We start from the raw sequence: 21916 nt of genomic DNA, 5'->3' as shown, positions 1-21916 counted from the left end.
ATGATGGCCATAGCGTCATCCATATTGCTACCGTCTTAGAAGATTATATTTATGGGGAAGACCCCACTAAAAGGCACTGAGAGCCATCAGATGCTATGACCTTTTTATTAATGGCAAAATTATTAAATGAGATTTTGACTTACCATATATATTGATCGAGGCATGGAGAAGGCTGAGGAATGAGATTTCTTTTTTTTTTCTTTTTCAGCAAGCAGAGAAAAATTCCTCTGCAACACTGCCTCTGCTGGCCATTCAGTATAATCTGCAGATGGAAAAGTCCACTGTTAGTCACTTTTTAGAACTTGAATATTTCCAAACCAAATGCAACACTACCAAAAACATGATTTTTATGAAGAGTCAATTATTAGTACTATGGCCTATCTAATATTGTGAAAATCCAAAGCTCACTAAAAATTATAATCTCAATTTAGATTTCAACCTAGCTGACTTCTTTCAATCCTATGCCTCATTTGCTGGTACTCTCTACACAACTCTAGAACCTATATGAGGACTTAGATAGAAAGATCTCTTTGGCAGCCAAGAGATAGCGTACCCTTCTGCCAGGAATTATTTTAGGTTATGGCACACTATAGCAATTCAGTGATCTGATAAGTTAACGGAGGAAGGGTTATGCTACGGTTAGTGGGAATAATAAAAACTATGAATAACAGATTCTAACATCTTCATTTTAGCACATCCCTATCAGCTAACCAATAGAGAACACCAAAATGTTATGATCAACCACTCCTTCAAACAAATGTATAAGTGTCAAATAATGGCCTAGGTCCTTTCATCTCACCACCTTAGTCTTCAGCTGGGCATACTGTCTACATTGCTCCCTTTTGTATACCATGATACATGTATCCTATTGCGTACTAGGCAACTGATTGGCCCTCATGTCAGATGACATCCTGCTGTAGCTTTGTGATGTAATGGCACCACTTGACCAATCGCCCTGGGTGAAGATTACACCGGAGGACCAGACATCAGCGATTACACACTAGGTAACTATCTGGTAATATGACTGCACAGCAAGTAGGAGGTGTAATGGGAAAGTACACTGCACCATTGAAAGCATTGGGCTCCTATTTAAAGAGGGCTAGAGTTAGAAGAAGCAACTGATTAGCCCTCATGTCAGAAGACATCCTGCTGTAGCTTTGTGATGTAATGGCACCACTTGACCAATCGCCCTGGGAGACCATTACACCGGAGGACCAGACATCAGCAATTACACACTAGGTAAGTATCTGGGAATATGACTGCACAGCAAGTAGGAGGTGTAATGGGAATGTACACTGCACCATTGAAAGCATTGGGCTCCTATTTAAAGAGGGCTAGAGTTAGAAGAAGCAACTGATTAGCCATCATGTCAGAAGACATCCTGCTGTAGCTTTGTGATGTAATGGCACCACTTGACCAATCGCCCTGGGTGAAGATTACACCGGAGGACCAGACATCAGCGATTACACACTAGGTAACTATCTGGGAATATGACTCCACAGCAAGTAGGAGGTGTAATGGGAAAGTACTCTGCACCATTGAAAGCATTGGGCTCCTATTTAAAGAGGGCTAGAGTTAGAAGAACACAGTTTCTAAACAGCAGTCCATCTTGAGTATCAGAGTCCCACTCACAGAGAGCAGGGGAAAAGGTTAAATAGCTTCCCTCCATCTGAAAGTTAGTCAATTGCTCTAACCTAAGACACCTCATTCCAGCCTGAAAGATGGTAATTACCTCAGAGGACATATTGCCTGGACAAGTATCTAAAGAAGATTTTGTCTACCACATAGACAGTCAAAGTCTTGATAAACTATCATGATGGCCATAGCGTCATCCATATTGCTACCGTCTTAGAAGATTATATTTATGGGGAAGACCCCACTAAAAGGCACTGAGAGCCATCAGATGCTATGACCTTTTTATTAATGGCAAAATTATTAAATGAGATTTTGACTTACCATATATATTGATCTAGGCATGGAGAAGGCTGAGGAATGAGATTTCTTTTTTTTTTCTTTTTCAGCAAGCAGAGAAAAATTCCTCTGCAACACTGCCTCTGCTGGCCATTCAGTATAATCTGCAGATGGAAAAGTCCACTGTTAGTCACTTTTTAGAACTTGAATATTTCCAAACCAAATGCAACACTACCAAAAACATGATTTTTATGAAGAGTCAATTATTAGTACTATGGCCTATCTAATATTGTGAAAATCCAAAGCTCACTAAAAATTATAATCTCAATTTAGATTTCAACCTAGCTGACTTCTTTCAATCCTGTGCCTCATTTGCTGGTACTCTCTACACAACTCTAGAACCTATATGAGGACTTAGATAGAAAGATCTCTTTGGCAGCCAAGAGATAGCGTACCCTTCTGCCAGGAATTATTTTAGGTTATGGTACACTATAGCAATTCAGTGATCTGATAAGTTAACGGAGGAAGGGTTATGCTACGGTTAGTGGGAAAAATAAAAACTATGAATAACAGATTCTAACATCTTCATTTTAGCACATCCCTATCAGCTAACCAATAGAGAACACCAAAATGTTATGATCAACCACTCCTTCAAACAAATGTATAAGTGTCAAATATTGGCCTAGGTCCTTTCATCTCACCACCTTAGTCTTCAGCTGGGCATACTGTCTACATTGCTCCCTTTTGTATACCATGATACATGTATCCTATTGCGTACTAGGCAACTGATTGGCCCTCATGTCAGATGACATCCTGCTGTAGCTTTGTGATGTAATGGCACCACTTGACCAATCGCCCTGGGTGAAGATTACACCGGAGGACCAGACATCAGCGATTACACACTAGGTAACTATCTGGTAATATGACTGCACAGCAAGTAGGAGGTGTAATGGGAAAGTACACTGCACCATTGAAAGCATTGGGCTCCTATTTAAAGAGGGCTAGAGTTAGAAGAAGCAACTGATTAGCCCTCATGTCAGAAGACATCCTGCTGTAGCTTTGTGATGTAATGGCACCACTTGACCAATTGCCCTGGGAGACCATTACACCGGAGGACCAGACATCAGCAATTACACACTAGGTAAGTATCTGGGAATATGACTGCACAGCAAGTAGGAGGTGTAATGGGAATGTACAGTGCACCATTGAAAGCATTGGGTCCTATTTAAAGAGGGCTAGAGTTAGAAGAAGCAACTGATTAGCCCTCATGTCAGAAGACATCCTGCTGTAGCTTTGTGATGTAATGGCACCACTTGACCAATCGCCCTGGGTGAAGATTACACCGGAGGACCAGACATCAGCAATTACACACTAGGTAACTATCTGGGAATATGACTCCACAGCAAGTAGGAGGTGTAATGGGAAAGTACTCTGCACCATTGAAAGCATTGGGCTCCTATTTAAAGAGGGCTAGAGTTAGAAGAACACAGTTTCTAAACAGCAGTCCAACTTGAGTATCAGAGTCCCACTCACAGAGAGCAGGGGGAAAGGTTAAATAGCTTCCCTCCATCTGAAAGTAAGTCAATTGCTCTAACCTAAGACACCTCATTCCAGCCTGAAAGATGGTAATTACCTCAGAGGACATATTGCCTGGACAAGTATCTAAAGAAGATTTTGTCTACCACATAGACAGTCAAAGTCTTGATAAACTATCATGATGGCCATAGGGTCATCCATATTGCTACCGTCTTAGAAGATTATATTTATGGGGAAGACCCCACTAAAAGGCACTGAGAGCCATCAGATGCTATGACCTTTTTATTAATGGCAAAATTATTAAATGAGATTTTGACTTACCATATATATATTGATCGAGGCATGGAGAAGGCTGAGGAATGAGTTTTCTTTTTTTTTTCTTTCTCAGCAAGCGGAGAAAAATTCCTCTGCAACACTGCCTCTGCTGGCCATTCAGTATAATCTGCAGATGGAAAAGTCCACTGTTAGTCACTTTTTAGAACTTGAATATTTCCAAACCAAATGCAACACTACCAAAAACATGATTTTTATGAAGAGTCAATTATTAGTACTATGGCCTATCTAATATTGTGAAAATCCAAAGCTCACTAAAAATTATAATCTCAATTTAGATTTCAACCTAGCTGACTTCTTTCAATCCTATGCCTCATTTGCTGGTACTCTCTACACAACTCTAGAACCTATATGAGGACTTAGATAGAAAGATCTCTTTGGCAGCCAAGAGATAGCGTACCCTTCTGCCAGGAATTATTTTAGGTTATGGCACACTATAGCAATTCAGTGATCTGATAAGTTAACGGAGGAAGGGTTATGCTACGGTTAGTGGGAATAATAAAAACTATGAATAACAGATTCTAACATCTTCATTTTAGCACATCCCTATCAGCTAACCAATAGAGAACACCAAAATGTTATGATCAACCACTCCTTCAAACAAATGTATAAGTGTCAAATAATGGCCTAGGTCCTTTCATCTCACCACCTTAGTCTTCAGCTGGGCATACTGTCTACATTGCTCCCTTTTGTATACCATGATACATGTATCCTATTGCGTACTAGGCAACTGATTGGCCCTCATGTCAGATGACATCCTGCTGTAGCTTTGTGATGTAATGGCACCACTTGACCAATCGCCCTGGGTGAAGATTACACCGGAGGACCAGACATCAGCGATTACACACTAGGTAACTATCTGGTAATATGACTGCACAGCAAGTAGGAGGTGTAATGGGAAAGTACACTGCACCATTGAAAGCATTGGGCTCCTATTTAAAGAGGGCTAGAGTTAGAAGAAGCAACTGATTAGCCCTCATGTCAGAAGACATCCTGCTGTAGCTTTGTGATGTAATGGCACCACTTGACCAATCGCCCTGGGAGACCATTACACCGGAGGACCAGACATCAGCAATTACACACTAGGTAAGTATCTGGGAATATGACTGCACAGCAAGTAGGAGGTGTAATGGGAATGTACACTGCACCATTGAAAGCATTGGGCTCCTATTTAAAGAGGGCTAGAGTTAGAAGAAGCAACTGATTAGCCATCATGTCAGAAGACATCCTGCTGTAGCTTTGTGATGTAATGGCACCACTTGACCAATCGCCCTGGGTGAAGATTACACCAGAGGACCAGACATCAGCGATTACACACTAGGTAACTATCTGGGAATATGACTCCACAGCAAGTAGGAGGTGTAATGGGAAAGTACTCTGCACCATTGAAAGCATTGGGCTCCTATTTAAAGAGGGCTAGAGTTAGAAGAACACAGTTTCTAAACAGCAGTCCATCTTGAGTATCAGAGTCCCACTCACAGAGAGCAGGGGAAAAGGTTAAATAGCTTCCCTCCATCTGAAAGTAAGTCAATTGCTCTAACCTAAGACACCTCATTCCAGCCTGAAAGATGGTAATTACCTCAGAGGACATATTGCCTGGACAAGTATCTAAAGAAGATTTTGTCTACCACATAGACAGTCAAAGTCTTGATAAACTATCATGATGGCCATAGCGTCATCCATATTGCTACCGTCTTAGAAGATTATATTTATGGGGAAGACCCCACTAAAAGCCACTGAGAGCCATCAGATGCTATGACCTTTTTATTAATGGCAAAATTATTAAATGAGATTTTGACTTACCATATATATTGATCGAGGCATGGAGAAGGCTGCGGAATGAGCTTTCTTTTTTTTTTTCTTTCTCAGCAAGCGGAGAAAAATCCCTTTGCAACACTGCCTCTGCTGGCCATTCAGTATAATCTGCAGATGGAAAAGTCCACTGTTAGTCACTTTTTAGAACTTGAATATTTCCAAACCAAATGCAACACTACCAAAAACATGATTTTTATGAAGAGTCAATTATTAGTACTATGGCCTATATAATATGGTGAAAATCCAAAGCTCACTAAAAATTATAATCTCAATTTAGATTTCAACCTAGCTGACTTCTTTCAATCCTGTGCCTCATTTGCTGGTACTCTCTACACAACTCTAGAACCTATATGAGGACTTAGATAGAAAGATCTCTTTGGCAGCCAAGAGATAGCGTACCCTTCTGCCAGGAATTATTTTAGGTTATGGCACACTATAGCAATTCAGTGATCTGATAAGTTAACGGAGGAAGGGTTATGCTACGGTTAGTGGGAATAATAAAAACTATGAATAACAGATTCTAACATCTTCATTTTAGCACATCCCTATCAGCTAACCAATAGAGAACACCAAAATGTTATGATCAACCACTCCTTCAAACAAATGTATAAGTGTCAAATAATGGCCTAGGTCCTTTCATCTCACCACCTTAGTCTTCAGCTGGGCATACTGTCTACATTGCTCCCTTTTGTATACCATGATACATGTATCCTATTGCGTACTAGGCAACTGATTGGCCCTCATGTCAGATGACATCCTGCTGTAGCTTTGTGATGAAATGGCACCACTTGACCAATCGCCCTGGGTGAAGATTACACCGGAGGACCAGACATCAGTGATTACACACTAGGTAACTATCTGGTAATATGACTGCACAGCAAGTAGGAGGTGTAATGGGAAAGTACACTGCACCATTGAAAGCATTGGGCTCCCATTTAAAGAGGGCTAGAGTTAGAAGAAGCAACTGATTAGCCCTCATGTCAGAAGACATCCTGCTGTAGCTTTGTGATGTAATGGCACCACTTGACCAATCGCCCTGGGAGACCATTACACCGGAGGACCAGACATCAGCAATTACACACTAGGTAAGTATCTGGGAATATGACTCCACAGCAAGTAGGAGGTGTAATGGAAATGTACACTGCACCATTGAAAGCATTGGGCTCCTATTTAAAGAGGGCTAGAGTTAGAAGAAGCAACTGATTAGCCATCATGTCAGAAGACATCCTGCTGTAGCTTTGTGATGTAATGGCACCACTTGACCAATCGCCCTGGGTGAAGATTACACCGGAGGACCAGACATCAGCGATTACACACTAGGTAACTATCTGGGAATATGACTCCACAGCAAGTAGGAGGTGTAATGGGAAAGTACTCTGCACCATTGAAAGCATTGGGCTCCTATTTAAAGAGGGCTAGAGTTAGAAGAACACAGTTTCTAAACAGCAGTCCATCTTGAGTATCAGAGTCCCACTCACAGAGAGCAGGGGAAAAGGTTAAATAGCTTCCCTCCATCTGAAAGTTAGTCAATTGCTCTAACCTAAGACACCTCATTCCAGCCTGAAAGATGGTAATTACCTCAGAGGACATATTGCCTGGACAAGTATCTAAAGAAGATTTTGTCTACCACATAGACAGTCAAAGTCTTGATAAACTATCATGATGGCCATAGCGTCATCCATATTGCTACCGTCTTAGAAGATTATATTTATGGGGAAGACCCCACTAAAAGGCACTGAGAGCCATCAGATGCTATGACCTTTTTATTAATGGCAAAATTATTAAATGAGATTTTGACTTACCATATATATTGATCGAGGCATGGAGAAGGCTGAGGAATGAGATTTCTTTTTTTTTTCTTTTTCAGCAAGCAGAGAAAAATTCCTCTGCAACACTGCCTCTGCTGGCCATTCAGTATAATCTGCAGATGGAAAAGTCCACTGTTAGTCACTTTTTAGAACTTGAATATTTCCAAACCAAATGCAACACTACCAAAAACATGATTTTTATGAAGAGTCAATTATTAGTACTATGGCCTATCTAATATTGTGAAAATCCAAAGCTCACTAAAAATTATAATCTCAATTTAGATTTCAACCTAGCTGACTTCTTTCAATCCTGTGCCTCATTTGCTGGTACTCTCTACACAACTCTAGAACCTATATGAGGACTTAGATAGAAAGATCTCTTTGGCAGCCAAGAGATAGCGTACCCTTCTGCCAGGAATTATTTTAGGTTATGGTACACTATAGCAATTCAGTGATCTGATAAGTTAACGGAGGAAGGGTTATGCTACGGTTAGTGGGAAAAATAAAAACTATGAATAACAGATTCTAACATCTTCATTTTAGCACATCCCTATCAGCTAACCAATAGAGAACACCAAAATGTTATGATCAACCACTCCTTCAAACAAATGTATAAGTGTCAAATATTGGCCTAGGTCCTTTCATCTCACCACCTTAGTCTTCAGCTGGGCATACTGTCTACATTGCTCCCTTTTGTATACCATGATACATGTATCCTATTGCGTACTAGGCAACTGATTGGCCCTCATGTCAGATGACATCCTGCTGTAGCTTTGTGATGTAATGGCACCACTTGACCAATCGCCCTGGGTGAAGATTACACCGGAGGACCAGACATCAGCGATTACACACTAGGTAACTATCTGGTAATATGACTGCACAGCAAGTAGGAGGTGTAATGGGAAAGTACACTGCACCATTGAAAGCATTGGGCTCCTATTTAAAGAGGGCTAGAGTTAGAAGAAGCAACTGATTAGCCCTCATGTCAGAAGACATCCTGCTGTAGCTTTGTGATGTAATGGCACCACTTGACCAATTGCCCTGGGAGACCATTACACCGGAGGACCAGACATCAGCAATTACACACTAGGTAAGTATCTGGGAATATGACTGCACAGCAAGTAGGAGGTGTAATGGGAATGTACAGTGCACCATTGAAAGCATTGGGTCCTATTTAAAGAGGGCTAGAGTTAGAAGAAGCAACTGATTAGCCCTCATGTCAGAAGACATCCTGCTGTAGCTTTGTGATGTAATGGCACCACTTGACCAATCGCCCTGGGTGAAGATTACACCGGAGGACCAGACATCAGCAATTACACACTATGTAACTATCTGGGAATATGACTCCACAGCAAGTAGGAGGTGTAATGGGAAAGTACTCTGCACCATTGAAAGCATTGGGCTCCTATTTAAAGAGGGCTAGAGTTAGAAGAACACAGTTTCTAAACAGCAGTCCAACTTGAGTATCAGAGTCCCACTCACAGAGAGCAGGGGGAAAGGTTAAATAGCTTCCCTCCATCTGAAAGTAAGTCAATTGCTCTAACCTAAGACACCTCATTCCAGCCTGAAAGATGGTAATTACCTCAGAGGACATATTGCCTGGACAAGTATCTAAAGAAGATTTTGTCTACCACATAGACAGTCAAAGTCTTGATAAACTATCATGATGGCCATAGGGTCATCCATATTGCTACCGTCTTAGAAGATTATATTTATGGGGAAGACCCCACTAAAAGGCACTGAGAGCCATCAGATGCTATGACCTTTTTATTAATGGCAAAATTATTAAATGAGATTTTGACTTACCATATATATATTGATCGAGGCATGGAGAAGGCTGAGGAATGAGTTTTCTTTTTTTTTTCTTTCTCAGCAAGCGGAGAAAAATTCCTCTGCAACACTGCCTCTGCTGGCCATTCAGTATAATCTGCAGATGGAAAAGTCCACTGTTAGTCACTTTTTAGAACTTGAATATTTCCAAACCAAATGCAACACTACCAAAAACATGATTTTTATGAAGAGTCAATTATTAGTACTATGGCCTATCTAATATTGTGAAAATCCAAAGCTCACTAAAAATTATAATCTCAATTTAGATTTCAACCTAGCTGACTTCTTTCAATCCTATGCCTCATTTGCTGGTACTCTCTACACAACTCTAGAACCTATATGAGGACTTAGATAGAAAGATCTCTTTGGCAGCCAAGAGATAGCGTACCCTTCTGCCAGGAATTATTTTAGGTTATGGCACACTATAGCAATTCAGTGATCTGATAAGTTAACGGAGGAAGGGTTATGCTACGGTTAGTGGGAATAATAAAAACTATGAATAACAGATTCTAACATCTTCATTTTAGCACATCCCTATCAGCTAACCAATAGAGAACACCAAAATGTTATGATCAACCACTCCTTCAAACAAATGTATAAGTGTCAAATAATGGCCTAGGTCCTTTCATCTCACCACCTTAGTCTTCAGCTGGGCATACTGTCTACATTGCTCCCTTTTGTATACCATGATACATGTATCCTATTGCGTACTAGGCAACTGATTGGCCCTCATGTCAGATGACATCCTGCTGTAGCTTTGTGATGTAATGGCACCACTTGACCAATCGCCCTGGGTGAAGATTACACCGGAGGACCAGACATCAGCGATTACACACTAGGTAACTATCTGGTAATATGACTGCACAGCAAGTAGGAGGTGTAATGGGAAAGTACACTGCACCATTGAAAGCATTGGGCTCCTATTTAAAGAGGGCTAGAGTTAGAAGAAGCAACTGATTAGCCCTCATGTCAGAAGACATCCTGCTGTAGCTTTGTGATGTAATGGCACCACTTGACCAATCGCCCTGGGAGACCATTACACCGGAGGACCAGACATCAGCAATTACACACTAGGTAAGTATCTGGGAATATGACTGCACAGCAAGTAGGAGGTGTAATGGGAATGTACACTGCACCATTGAAAGCATTGGGCTCCTATTTAAAGAGGGCTAGAGTTAGAAGAAGCAACTGATTAGCCATCATGTCAGAAGACATCCTGCTGTAGCTTTGTGATGTAATGGCACCACTTGACCAATCGCCCTGGGTGAAGATTACACCGGAGGACCAGACATCAGCGATTACACACTAGGTAACTATCTGGGAATATGACTCCACAGCAAGTAGGAGGTGTAATGGGAAAGTACTCTGCACCATTGAAAGCATTGGGCTCCTATTTAAAGAGGGCTAGAGTTAGAAGAACACAGTTTCTAAACAGCAGTCCATCTTGAGTATCAGAGTCCCACTCACAGAGAGCAGGGGAAAAGGTTAAATAGCTTCCCTCCATCTGAAAGTAAGTCAATTGCTCTAACCTAAGACACCTCATTCCAGCCTGAAAGATGGTAATTACCTCAGAGGACATATTGCCTGGACAAGTATCTAAAGAAGATTTTGTCTACCACATAGACAGTCAACGTCTTGATAAACTATCATGATGGCCATAGCGTCATCCATATTGCTACCGTCTTAGAAGATTATATTTATGGGGAAGACCCCACTAAAAGCCACTGAGAGCCATCAGATGCTATGACCTTTTTATTAATGGCAAAATTATTAAATGAGATTTTGACTTACCATATATATTGATCGAGGCATGGAGAAGGCTGAGGAATGAGCTTTCTTTTTTTTTTTCTTTCTCAGCAAGCGGAGAAAAATTCCTCTGCAACACTGCCTCTGCTGGCCATTCAGTATAATCTGCAGATGGAAAAGTCCACTGTTAGTCACTTTTTAGAACTTGAATATTTCCAAACCAAATGCAACACTACCAAAAACATGATTTTTATGAAGAGTCAATTATTAGTACTATGGCCTATCTAATATTGTGAAAATCCAAAGCTCACTAAAAATTATAATCTCAATTTAGATTTCAACCTAGCTGACTTCTTTCAATCCTGTGCCTCATTTGCTGGTACTCTCTACACAACTCTAGAACCTATATGAGGACTTAGATAGAAAGATCTCTTTGGCAGCCAAGAGATAGCGTACCCTTCTGCCAGGAATTATTTTAGGTTATGGTACACTATAGCAATTCAGTGATCTGATAAGTTAACGGAGGAAGGGTTATGCTACGGTTAGTGGGAAAAATAAAAACTATGAATAACAGATTCTAACATCTTCATTTTAGCACATCCCTATCAGCTAACCAATAGAGAACACCAAAATGTTATGATCAACCACTCCTTCAAACAAATGTATAAGTGTCAAATATTGGCCTAGGTCCTTTCATCTCACCACCTTAGTCTTCAGCTGGGCATACTGTCTACATTGCTCCCTTTTGTATACCATGATACATGTATCCTATTGCGTACTAGGCAACTGATTGGCCCTCATGTCAGATGACATCCTGCTGTAGCTTTGTGATGTAATGGCACCACTTGACCAATCGCCCTGGGTGAAGATTACACCGGAGGACCAGACATCAGCGATTACACACTAGGTAACTATCTGGTAATATGACTGCACAGCAAGTAGGAGGTGTAATGGGAAAGTACACTGCACCATTGAAAGCATTGGGCTCCTATTTAAAGAGGGCTAGAGTTAGAAGAAGCAACTGATTAGCCCTCATGTCAGAAGACATCCTGCTGTAGCTTTGTGATGTAATGGCACCACTTGACCAATTGCCCTGGGAGACCATTACACCGGAGGACCAGACATCAGCAATTACACACTAGGTAAGTATCTGGGAATATGACTGCACAGCAAGTAGGAGGTGTAATGGGAATGTACACTGCACCATTGAAAGCATTGGGTCCTATTTAAAGAGGGCTAGAGTTAGAAGAAGCAACTGATTAGCCCTCATGTCAGAAGACATCCTGCTGTAGCTTTGTGATGTAATGGCACCACTTGACCAATCGCCCTGGGTGAAGATTACACCGGAGGACCAGACATCAGCAATTACACACTAGGTAACTATCTGGGAATATGACTCCACAGCAAGTAGGAGGTGTAATGGGAAAGTACTCTGCACCATTGAAAGCATTGGGCTCCTATTTAAAGAGGGCTAGAGTTAGAAGAACACAGTTTCTAAACAGCAGTCCAACTTGAGTATCAGAGTCCCACTCACAGAGAGCAGGGGGAAAGGTTAAATAGCTTCCCTCCATCTGAAAGTAAGTCAATTGCTCTAACCTAAGACACCTCATTCCAGCCTGAAAGATGGTAATTACCTCAGAGGACATATTGCCTGGACAAGTATCTAAAGAAGATTTTGTCTACCACATAGACAGTCAAAGTCTTGATAAACTATCATGATGGCCATAGGGTCATCCATATTGCTACCGTCTTAGAAGATTATATTTATGGGGAAGACCCCACTAAAAGGCACTGAGAGCCATCAGATGCTATGACCTTTTTATTAATGGCAAAATTATTAAATGAGATTTTGACTTACCATATATATATTGATCGAGGCATGGAGAAGGCTGAGGAATGAGTTTTCTTTTTTTTTTCTTTCTCAGCAAGCGGAGAAAAATTCCTCTGCAACACTGCCTCTGCTGGCCATTCAGTATAATCTGCAGATGGAAAAGTCCACTGTTAGTCACTTTTTAGAACTTGAATATTTCCAAACCAAATGCAACACTACCAAAAACATGATTTTTATGAAGAGTCAATTATTAGTACTATGGCCTATCTAATATTGTGAAAATCCAAAGCTCACTAAAAATTATAATCTCAATTTAGATTTCAACCTAGCTGACTTCTTTCAATCCTATGCCTCATTTGCTGGTACTCTCTACACAACTCTAGAACCTATATGAGGACTTAGAAAGATCTCTTTGGCAGCCAAGAGATAGCGTACCCTTCTGCCAGGAATTATTTTAGGTTATGGCACACTATAGCAATTCAGTGATCTGATAAGTTAACGGAGGAAGGGTTATGCTACGGTTAGTGGGAATAATAAAAACTATGAATAACAGATTCTAACATCTTCATTTTAGCACATCCCTATCAGCTAACCAATAGAGAACACCAAAATGTTATGATCAACCACTCCTTCAAACAAATGTATAAGTGTCAAATAATGGCCTAGGTCCTTTCATCTCACCACCTTAGTCTTCAGCTGGGCATACTGTCTACATTGCTCCCTTTTGTATACCATGATACATGTATCCTATTGCGTACTAGGCAACTGATTGGCCCTCATGTCAGATGACATCCTGCTGTAGCTTTGTGATGTAATGGCACCACTTGACCAATCGCCCTGGGTGAAGATTACACCGGAGGACCAGACATCAGCGATTACACACTAGGTAACTATCTGGTAATATGACTGCACAGCAAGTAGGAGGTGTAATGGGAAAGTACACTGCACCATTGAAAGCATTGGGCTCCTATTTAAAGAGGGCTAGAGTTAGAAGAAGCAACTGATTAGCCCTCATGTCAGAAGACATCCTGCTGTAGCTTTGTGATGTAATGGCACCACTTGACCAATCGCCCTGGGAGACCATTACACCGGAGGACCAGACATCAGCAATTACACACTAGGTAAGTATCTGGGAATATGACTGCACAGCAAGTAGGAGGTGTAATGGGAATGTACACTGCACCATTGAAAGCATTGGGCTCCTATTTAAAGAGGGCTAGAGTTAGAAGAAGCAACTGATTAGCCATCATGTCAGAAGACATCCTGCTGTAGCTTTGTGATGTAATGGCACCACTTGACCAATCGCCCTGGGTGAAGATTACACCGGAGGACCAGACATCAGCGATTACACACTAGGTAACTATCTGGGAATATGACTCCACAGCAAGTAGGAGGTGTAATGGGAAAGTACTCTGCACCATTGAAAGCATTGGGCTCCTATTTAAAGAGGGCTAGAGTTAGAAGAACACAGTTTCTAAACAGCAGTCCATCTTGAGTATCAGAGTCCCACTCACAGAGAGCAGGGGAAAAGGTTAAATAGCTTCCCTCCATCTGAAAGTAAGTCAATTGCTCTAACCTAAGACACCTCATTCCAGCCTGAAAGATGGTAATTACCTCAGAGGACATATTGCCTGGACAAGTATCTAAAGAAGATTTTGTCTACCACATAGACAGTCAAAGTCTTGATAAACTATCATGATGGCCATAGCGTCATCCATATTGCTACCGTCTTAGAAGATTATATTTATGGGGAAGACCCCACTAAAAGCCACTGAGAGCCATCAGATGCTATGACCTTTTTATTAATGGCAAAATTATTAAATGAGATTTTGACTTACCATATATATTGATCGAGGCATGGAGAAGGCTGCGGAATGAGCTTTCTTTTTTTTTTTCTTTCTCAGCAAGCGGAGAAAAATTCCTCTGCAACACTGCCTCTGCTGGCCATTCAGTATAATCTGCAGATGGAAAAGTCCACTGTTAGTCACTTTTTAGAACTTGAATATTTCCAAACCAAATGCAACACTACCAAAAACATGATTTTTATGAAGAGTCAATTATTAGTACTATGGCCTATATAATATGGTGAAAATCCAAAGCTCACTAAAAATTATAATCTCAATTTAGATTTCAACCTAGCTGACTTCTTTCAATCCTGTGCCTCATTTGCTGGTACTCTCTACACAACTCTAGAACCTATATGAGGACTTAGATAGAAAGATCTCTTTGGCAGCCAAGAGATAGCGTACCCTTCTGCCAGGAATTATTTTAGGTTATGGCACACTATAGCAATTCAGTGATCTGATAAGTTAACGGAGGAAGGGTTATGCTACGGTTAGTGGGAATAATAAAAACTATGAATAACAGATTCTAACATCTTCATTTTAGCACATCCCTATCAGCTAACCAATAGAGAACACCAAAATGTTATGATCAACCACTCCTTCAAACAAATGTATAAGTGTCAAATAATGGCCTAGGTCCTTTCATCTCACCACCTTAGTCTTCAGCTGGGCATACTGTCTACATTGCTCCCTTTTGTATACCATGATACATGTATCCTATTGCGTACTAGGCAACTGATTGGCCCTCATGTCAGATGACATCCTGCTGTAGCTTTGTGATGAAATGGCACCACTTGACCAATCGCCCTGGGTGAAGATTACACCGGAGGACCAGACATCAGTGATTACACACTAGGTAACTATCTGGTAATATGACTGCACAGCAAGTAGGAGGTGTAATGGGAAAGTACACTGCACCATTGAAAGCATTGGGCTCCCATTTAAAGAGGGCTAGAGTTAGAAGAACACAGTTTCTAAACAGCAGTCCAACTTGAGTATCAGAGTCCCACTCACAGAGAGCAGGGGGAAAGGTTAAATAGCTTCCCTCCATCTGAAAGTAAGTCAATTGCTCTAACCTAAGACACCTCATTCCAGCCTGAAAGATGGTAATTACCTCAGAGGACATATTGCCTGGACAAGTATCTAAAGAAGATTTTGTCTACCACATAGACAGTCAAAGTCTTGATAAACTATCATGATGGCCATAGGGTCATCCATATTGCTACCGTCTTAGAAGATTATATTTATGGGGAAGACCCCACTAAAAGGCACTGAGAGCCATCAGATGCTATGACCTTTTTATTAATGGCAAAATTATTAAATGAGATTTTGACTTACCATATATATATTGATCGAGGCATGGAGAAGGCTGAGGAATGAGTTTTCTTTTTTTTTTCTTTCTCAGCAAGCGGAGAAAAATTCCTCTGCAACACTGCCTCTGCTGGCCATTCAGTATAATCTGCAGATGGAAAAGTCCACTGTTAGTCACTTTTTAGAACTTGAATATTTCCAAACCAAATGCAACACTACCAAAAACATGATTTTTATGAAGAGTCAATTATTAGTACTATGGCCTATCTAATATTGTGAAAATCCAAAGCTCACTAAAAATTATAATCTCAATTTAGATTTCAACCTAGCTGACTTCTTTCAATCCTATGCCTCATTTGCTGGTACTCTCTACACAACTCTAGAACCTATATGAGGACTTAGATAGAAAGATCTCTTTGGCAGCCAAGAGATAGCGTACCCTTCTGCCAGGAATTATTTTAGGTTATGGCACACTATAGCAATTCAGTGATCTGATAAGTTAACGGAGGAAGGGTTATGCTACGGTTAGTGGGAATAATAAAAACTATGAATAACAGATTCTAACATCTTCATTTTAGCACATCCCTATCAGCTAACCAATAGAGAACACCAAAATGTTATGATCAACCACTCCTTCAAACAAATGTATAAGTGTCAAATAATGGCCTAGGTCCTTTCATCTCACCACCTTAGTCTTCAGCTGGGCATACTGTCTACATTGCTCCCTTTTGTATACCATGATACATGTATCCTATTGCGTACTAGGCAACTGATTGGCCCTCATGTCAGATGACATCCTGCTGTAGCTTTGTGATGTAATGGCACCACTTGACCAATCGCCCTGGGTGAAGATTACACCGGAGGACCAGACATCAGCGATTACACACTAGGTAACTATCTGGTAATATGACTGCACAGCAAGTAGGAGGTGTAATGGGAAAGTACACTGCACCATTGAAAGCATTGGGCTCCTATTTAAAGAGGGCTAGAGTTAGAAGAAGCAACTGATTAGCCCTCATGTCAGAAGACATCCTGCTGTAGCTTTGTGATGTAATGGCACCACTTGACCAATCGCCCTGGGAGACCATTACACCGGAGGACCAGACATCAGCAATTACACACTAGGTAAGTATCTGGGAATATGACTGCACAGCAAGTAGGAGGTGTAATGGGAATGTACACTGCACCATTGAAAGCATTGGGCTCCTATTTAAAGAGGGCTAGAGTTAGAAGAAGCAACTGATTAGCCATCATGTCAGAAGACATCCTGCTGTAGCTTTGTGATGTAATGGCACCACTTGACCAATCGCCCTGGGTGAAGATTACACCGGAGGACCAGACATCAGCGATTACACACTAGGTAACTATCTGGGAATATGACTCCACAGCAAGTAGGAGGTGTAATGGGAAAGTACTCTGCACCATTGAAAGCATTGGGCTCCTATTTAAAGAGGGCTAGAGTTAGAAGAACACAGTTTCTAAACAGCAGTCCATCTTGAGTATCAGAGTCCCACTCACAGAGAGCAGGGGAAAAGGTTAAATAGCTTCCCTCCATCTGAAAGTAAGTCAATTGCTCTAACCTAAGACACCTCATTCCAGCCTGAAAGATGGTAATTACCTCAGAGGACATATTGCCTGGACAAGTATCTAAAGAAGATTTTGTCTACCACATAGACAGTCAAAGTCTTGATAAACTATCATGATGGCCATAGCGTCATCCATATTGCTACCGTCTTAGAAGATTATATTTATGGGGAAGACCCCACTAAAAGCCACTGAGAGCCATCAGATGCTATGACCTTTTTATTAATGGCAAAATTATTAAATGAGATTTTGACTTACCATATATATTGATCGAGGCATGGAGAAGGCTGCGGAATGAGCTTTCTTTTTTTTTTTCTTTCTCAGCAAGCGGAGAAAAATTCCTCTGCAACACTGCCTCTGCTGGCCATTCAGTATAATCTGCAGATGGAAAAGTCCACTGTTAGTCACTTTTTAGAACTTGAATATTTCCAAACCAAATGCAACACTACCAAAAACATGATTTTTATGAAGAGTCAATTATTAGTACTATGGCCTATATAATATGGTGAAAATCCAAAGCTCACTAAAAATTATAATCTCAATTTAGATTTCAACCTAGCTGACTTCTTTCAATCCTGTGCCTCATTTGCTGGTACTCTCTACACAACTCTAGAACCTATATGAGGACTTAGATAGAAAGATCTCTTTGGCAGCCAAGAGATAGCGTACCCTTCTGCCAGGAATTATTTTAGGTTATGGCACACTATAGCAATTCAGTGATCTGATAAGTTAACGGAGGAAGGGTTATGCTACGGTTAGTGGGAATAATAAAAACTATGAATAACAGATTCTAACATCTTCATTTTAGCACATCCCTATCAGCTAACCAATAGAGAACACCAAAATGTTATGATCAACCACTCCTTCAAACAAATGTATAAGTGTCAAATAATGGCCTAGGTCCTTTCATCTCACCACCTTAGTCTTCAGCTGGGCATACTGTCTACATTGCTCCCTTTTGTATACCATGATACATGTATCCTATTGCGTACTAGGCAACTGATTGGCCCTCATGTCAGATGACATCCTGCTGTAGCTTTGTGATGAAATGGCACCACTTGACCAATCGCCCTGGGTGAAGATTACACCGGAGGACCAGACATCAGTGATTACACACTAGGTAACTATCTGGTAATATGACTGCACAGCAAGTAGGAGGTGTAATGGGAAAGTACACTGCACCATTGAAAGCATTGGGCTCCCATTTAAAGAGGGCTAGAGTTAGAAGAAGCAACTGATTAGCCCTCATGTCAGAAGACATCCTGCTGTAGCTTTGTGATGTAATGGCACCACTTGACCAATCGCCCTGGGAGACCATTACACCGGAGGACCAGACATCAGCAATTACACACTAGGTAAGTATCTGGGAATATGACTCCACAGCAAGTAGGAGGTGTAATGGAAATGTACACTGCACCATTGAAAGCATTGGGCTCCTATTTAAAGAGGGCTAGAGTTAGAAGAAGCAACTGATTAGCCATCATGTCAGAAGACATCCTGCTGTAGCTTTGTGATGTAATGGCACCACTTGACCAATCGCCCTGGGTGAAGATTACACCGGAGGACCAGACATCAGCGATTACACACTAGGTAACTATCTGGGAATATGACTCCACAGCAAGTAGGAGGTGTAATGGGAAAGTACTCTGCACCATTGAAAGCATTGGGCTCCTATTTAAAGAGGGCTAGAGTTAGAAGAACACAGTTTCTAAACAGCAGTCCATCTTGAGTATCAGAGTCCCACTCACAGAGAGCAGGGGAAAAGGTTAAATAGCTTCCCTCCATCTGAAAGTTAGTCAATTGCTCTAACCTAAGACACCTCATTCCAGCCTGAAAGATGGTAATTACCTCAGAGGACATATTGCCTGGACAAGTATCTAAAGAAGATTTTGTCTACCACATAGACAGTCAAAGTCTTGATAAACTATCATGATGGCCATAGCGTCATCCATATTGCTACCGTCTTAGAAGATTATATTTATGGGGAAGACCCCACTAAAAGGCACTGAGAGCCATCAGATGCTATGACCTTTTTATTAATGGCAAAATTATTAAATGAGATTTTGACTTACCATATATATTGATCGAGGCATGGAGAAGGCTGAGGAATGAGATTTCTTTTTTTTTTCTTTTTCAGCAAGCAGAGAAAAATTCCTCTGCAACACTGCCTCTGCTGGCCATTCAGTATAATCTGCAGATGGAAAAGTCCACTGTTAGTCACTTTTTAGAACTTGAATATTTCCAAACCAAATGCAACACTACCAAAAACATGATTTTTATGAAGAGTCAATTATTAGTACTATGGCCTATCTAATATTGTGAAAATCCAAAGCTCACTAAAAATTATAATCTCAATTTAGATTTCAACCTAGCTGACTTCTTTCAATCCTGTGCCTCATTTGCTGGTACTCTCTACACAACTCTAGAACCTATATGAGGACTTAGATAGAAAGATCTCTTTGGCAGCCAAGAGATAGCGTACCCTTCTGCCAGGAATTATTTTAGGTTATGGTACACTATAGCAATTCAGTGATCTGATAAGTTAACGGAGGAAGGGTTATGCTACGGTTAGTGGGAAAAATAAAAACTATGAATAACAGATTCTAACATCTTCATTTTAGCACATCCCTATCAGCTAACCAATAGAGAACACCAAAATGTTATGATCAACCACTCCTTCAAACAAATGTATAAGTGTCAAATATTGGCCTAGGTCCTTTCATCTCACCACCTTAGTCTTCAGCTGGGCATACTGTCTACATTGCTCCCTTTTGTATACCATGATACATGTATCCTATTGCGTACTAGGCAACTGATTGGCCCTCATGTCAGATGACATCCTGCTGTAGCTTTGTGATGTAATGGCACCACTTGACCAATCGCCCTGGGTGAAGATTACACCGGAGGACCAGACATCAGCGATTACACACTAGGTAACTATCTGGTAATATGACTGCACAGCAAGTAGGAGGTGTAATGGGAAAGTACACTGCACCATTGAAAGCATTGGGCTCCTATTTAAAGAGGGCTAGAGTTAGAAGAAGCAACTGATTAGCCCTCATGTCAGAAGACATCCTGCTGTAGCTTTGTGATGTAATGGCACCACTTGACCAATTGCCCTGGGAGACCATTACACCGGAGGACCAGACATCAGCAATTACACACTAGGTAAGTATCTGGGAATATGACTGCACAGCAAGTAGGAGGTGTAATGGGAATGTACAGTGCACCATTGAAAGCATTGGGTCCTATTTAAAGAGGGCTAGAGTTAGAAGAAGCAACTGATTAGCCCTCATGTCAGAAGACATCCTGCTGTAGCTTTGTGATGTAATGGCACCACTTGACCAATCGCCCTGGGTGAAGATTACACCGGAGGACCAGACATCAGCAATTACACACTAGGTAACTATCTGGGAATATGACTCCACAGCAAGTAGGAGGTGTAATGGGAAAGTACTCTGCACCATTGAAAGCATTGGGCTCCTATTTAAAGAGGGCTAGAGTTAGAAGAACACAGTTTCTAAACAGCAGTCCAACTTGAGTATCAGAGTCCCACTCACAGAGAGCAGGGGGAAAGGTTAAATAGCTTCCCTCCATCTGAAAGTAAGTCAATTGCTCTAACCTAAGACACCTCATTCCAGCCTGAAAGATGGTAATTACCTCAGAGGACATATTGCCTGGACAAGTATCTAAAGAAGATTTTGTCTACCACATAGACAGTCAAAGTCTTGATAAACTATCATGATGGCCATAGGGTCATCCATATTGCTACCGTCTTAGAAGATTATATTTATGGGGAAGACCCCACTAAAAGGCACTGAGAGCCATCAGATGCTATGACCTTTTTATTAATGGCAAAATTATTAAATGAGATTTTGACTTACCATATATATATTGATCGAGGCATGGAGAAGGCTGAGGAATGAGTTTTCTTTTTTTTTTCTTTCTCAGCAAGCGGAGAAAAATTCCTCTGCAACACTGCCTCTGCTGGCCATTCAGTATAATCTGCAGATGGAAAAGTCCACTGTTAGTCACTTTTTAGAACTTGAATATTTCCAAACCAAATGCAACACTACCAAAAACATGATTTTTATGAAGAGTCAATTATTAGTACTATGGCCTATCTAATATTGTGAAAATCCAAAGCTCACTAAAAATTATAATCTCAATTTAGATTTCAACCTAGCTGACTTCTTTCAATCCTATGCCTCATTTGCTGGTACTCTCTACACAACTCTAGAACCTATATGAGGACTTAGATAGAAAGATCTCTTTGGCAGCCAAGAGATAGCGTACCCTTCTGCCAGGAATTATTTTAGGTTATGGCACACTATAGCAATTCAGTGATCTGATAAGTTAACGGAGGA

At 40.9% G+C, this 21916-nt stretch overlaps 1 long non-coding RNA gene across 1 annotated transcript in view; it reads right to left on the bottom strand.

Annotated features, from left to right (window-relative positions):
- Positions 1-1972: 1972 nt before the first annotated feature.
- The window catches only part of LOC144785432 (uncharacterized), a 34086-nt gene continuing 14142 nt past the window's right edge, over positions 1973-21916 (bottom strand). Inside the window, exons 3-5 of the long non-coding RNA XR_013601881.1 lie at positions 19622-19740; positions 7398-7516; positions 1973-2075 (exon numbers count right to left, since the gene is read on the bottom strand). This is a non-coding gene — a long non-coding RNA (uncharacterized LOC144785432). The remainder of the gene's footprint in view (positions 2076-7397; positions 7517-19621; positions 19741-21916) is intronic.

This window comes from Lissotriton helveticus, chromosome 10 (genome assembly GCF_964261635.1).
Source record: "Lissotriton helveticus chromosome 10, aLisHel1.1, whole genome shotgun sequence".
Lineage (NCBI taxonomy): Eukaryota > Metazoa > Chordata > Amphibia > Caudata > Salamandridae > Lissotriton > Lissotriton helveticus.
This window is presented reverse-complemented; position numbering and strand designations above follow the sequence as displayed.